The following is a 3675-nucleotide window of genomic DNA, read 5'->3' as shown; positions in this document are numbered from 1 at the left end:
TGCCTCATTCTCATTTTTGCTTTGCGTGACTGTAAGTCTTCTGAAAATGGGTATTCTGCTTAGGATTTTGAGAGGTAATACCTATTTGGGGTTTGAGTGTTTGGATGCCATGTTATTTTGCACATGTGTGCTGGGAGTGCAAGAAAATATTCTATGTCTACATCGTATCTACGTCTGCAGATTTATATCTATTATCATCTATCTTCGTCTGCACCTACATCTATATCTACACTTACATCATGTATAATAGAATCTCTGCTGATATACAGGTTCTTTACATAATCCAGAGTAAACCTGAAAAATAGTACTCTGTTTTGGAACGTTTTGTGTATGGATTTGGAATTGTGAGTAAGGTAATTCTATTTCTCTGAGAGCTCTGACTCACTATACGCTGACATTTTGGGCTGCTTACTGCTGATGGTGTTGTGGTTACATGCTGGGCTGTAATCTGCTTGGTCAGTGTTCTAAACTGCCAGCAGCTCCATGGGAGAATGACTGGGCTTTCTACTTCTGTGAGCACTCAGTCTCAGAAACCCACAGGGGGATGCTGTAAGTCAGCATTGGCTTGCCTGCAGTGAGTTTGGTTATAAAGATTATCAGGTCAACAATTTAAACTCACCGAGTGCTCTACAGTGAATTTTTACACTTCTTTTATGATTTATAGCTTTGGAAACACCCGGGAACTTTGTCTGTATACACACACATATACACATACACACATACAAATGAGGGGGTACACCCAAAAGACCAGAAGAATGCTCCACTAAGTGAAACTTTTGTAGTATGCATTTTTCCTGCTAGGGGAGCACCCAGCAACTAGCTCTGAGTTAGTGCACCCAGTGGCATTGCCTTGGAAGCTTCTGTCTCAGGCAGTGAAGTTTTTTGTAAAAGCAGTTTTCTCAAACCTTGTTTTATTGGAGGTTTTGGGGTTTTTTTGTGTGTGTGAAGTCTGATTTAAGAGAACAGCATGTAGCTATACAGTTTTATTTCCTGTTCAGGAAAAATGCCACCGAAACTGTTGTGATGTTGAACACATCTTACAAGCACAGTTCTATGGGAAAAACTCAAATGTACAAGTGGTTTTCTAATTTCAAAAAAGGTGAAATGTCAATTGATGACAAACCTCATTCTGGATGTCCATCAACTTCTGAAACAGACAAAAATGTCTACTCATAGTGCATTTGGAGGTTGTTCTACCAGGTCAGACTGTTAATCAAGATTTCTGTTTAGAGGTTCTGAAAAGACTGTTTCAGTGTGTAACAAAAAGGCCTGATTTGTGGCAGATGAGGGACTGGTTTTGCCACCACAACAAAGCACCTGCTCACACAACCATCTCAGCAAGCCAGTTTTTGACAAAAAAAACAAAACAGTATGCCGCTCTTGCCTCACTCTGTGCAACTTCTTTTTTGTTTCTGCGAATGCAGAGGGACATGAAAGGACAGTGATTTGATGATGTAGAAGAGGTAAAGAAAATGAGGGAAGTGACCTCAGCAATCCCAACAGATGAGTTTGAAAATGCTTCCAAGCATAGAATCACAGAGTTGACAAATGTATTAAATGTAGTGAAACGTATTTTGAAGATGATACAGTGTTTTGCAAAAAATTTTGAAGCAACTGGATGACTTGATCTCATAGATATTTTCAGAGCTTTCCACCCCAATACAAAAAAAAATTCACATTCTTTGAATGTGAATTCATGGAACATTCTCTAAGATAGACCATATGCAGGCACACAAGTCAATCCTGAGTAAATTCAAGCACATAGAGATTATAGACTTCTTTCTCAGACCATTATGCTGTGATGCTAGAAATCAACAAAAGGATAATGATGAAAATAAGGGCAAACAATTGGAGGATGAATAACTCTATTGGAAAAGGAGTGGGAATAGTCCAGATCAGATGTGAATTCAGGAAGTTTCCAGAAACCATGGAGAATGAAACTACAATGTCAAAAAACCTTCAGGACACAACAAAGGCATTTATCAGATGACGTCTGATAGCAATACATGCACACCTGAAAAAGGAAGAGATTCTTATGGTTGATATGCTGGCACAAAACTTACACCAAGTAGAGCAGAGTCAACAGAACAATTCTACTAACAACAAAAGGAAAGAAATAATACAAATCAGACCTGAGATATAGGAGAGGGATAACAAGAAAACTATGGAAAAAATTAATGCAGCGAAACATTGGTTCTTTGATAGGATTAACAGAATTGTTAGACCGCTGGCAAACCTAACCAAAAAAGGAACCAATTTCAGTAGCAAGGATGGGGAATGAGACAGGGGACATTACAAAGGACCCTAATGAAATCCGAAGGATAATTGCACAGTACTATGAAGGCCTGTATTCTTACCAATTCAACACCTTGGAAGACATGGGCAAATAGTTGGAAAAACAATCCCTCCCTAGACTATTCCAGATGGATGTCAAGAACCTCAACAGACCTATAGCAATAGAAGAAATACACAAGGTTATCAAGGTATTACCAACCAAAAAGTCCCTCAGACCAGATGGCTTCACAAGAGAATTCTACCAAGCATTCAGGGAAGAACTGACAAAATTCCTCAATATTATACAAGCTACATATGAAAAACCAACAGCCAATGTGGTATTCAATGGAGAAAAGACAAAAACAATTCCACTGAAAAAGGGGACCAGACAAGGATGCCCCTTGTCCTTTTTCTTTTCTTTTCTTTCTTTCTTTCTTTTTTTTTTTTTAGTGCCTGAAGCCCGAGGGTAAAGCCAGGCAATGGTTTGGGGTGACAGTTTGCTTTCGCATGGTATACTGTGTCAGGCCCATGGGATCAGACCTGCCACAAATCCAAAACCATGCACCCCACTCCTATTTAACATTGTACTGGAGGTCCTAGCTAACAACATAAGACAAAGAAAAGACATCAAAGGTATTTGTCTGGGGAATGAAGAATAGAAACTATCATTATTTATAGATGATATGATTTTATATATTGAAAATCCCCCAAACTCTACAAGTGGATTGTTGGAAGAAATAGAGAAATCTGGCAGAGTGGCAGGATACAAGATCAACAAACAGAAGTCTATTGGACTGCTGTACACATCAGACAAGATCACAGAAGAGAGCATTGAAAAGCCAATAGCCAATTGCAAATTGAAATATCTAGGGGTATACCTGAGTGGGAAAAAAAGATTTTTATGAGGAAAGTTACAGAACACTATTACAAGAAACCAAGAGTGACCTCAACAAATGGAGGACTATCCCATGCTCATGGATTGGAAGACTCAATATAGTAAAGATGTCAGTTCTGCCCAAGGCACTATATAAATTTAATGCTATCCTGATACGAATACCATTATTCTTCTTCAATGAATTGGAAAAGCAGATTACTAACTTCATATGGAGACAGAAGAAGTCCAGAATTAGCAGAGAACTCCTCAAGAAGAAGGACAAAGTGTGAGGGCTTGCTCTACCTGACTTTAGCATATATTATAAAGCCACAGTGGCCAAAACAGTGTGGTACTGGTATAACGACAGATATTCAGACCAATGGAAAATAACTGAAAACCCAGAAATAAAATTATCAGCATACATACAAGTGATTTTTGATAAGGGTCCAAAAAATATCAAATGGGAAGCAGATTCCCTTGTCAATAAGTGGTGCTGGCAAAAATGGACATCTATCTTCATAAAAATG

General features: G+C 38.5%; 1 non-coding gene across 1 annotated transcript; it reads right to left on the bottom strand.

Moving 5' to 3' along the window:
* Window positions 1-2704: 2704 nt before the first annotated feature.
* On the bottom strand, window positions 2705-2837 carry LOC142428428 (small nucleolar RNA SNORA42/SNORA80 family). The gene has a single exon (XR_012780330.1). It is a non-coding gene; the product is annotated as a small nucleolar RNA SNORA42/SNORA80 family (small nucleolar RNA).
* Between the last annotated feature and the right edge of the window lie 838 nt (window positions 2838-3675).

This window comes from Tenrec ecaudatus, chromosome 15, assembly GCF_050624435.1.
Source record: "Tenrec ecaudatus isolate mTenEca1 chromosome 15, mTenEca1.hap1, whole genome shotgun sequence".
Taxonomy (NCBI): domain Eukaryota; kingdom Metazoa; phylum Chordata; class Mammalia; order Afrosoricida; family Tenrecidae; genus Tenrec; species Tenrec ecaudatus.
Note: the sequence above shows the minus strand (reverse complement) of the source record. Positions and strands in the feature narration are given on the sequence as shown.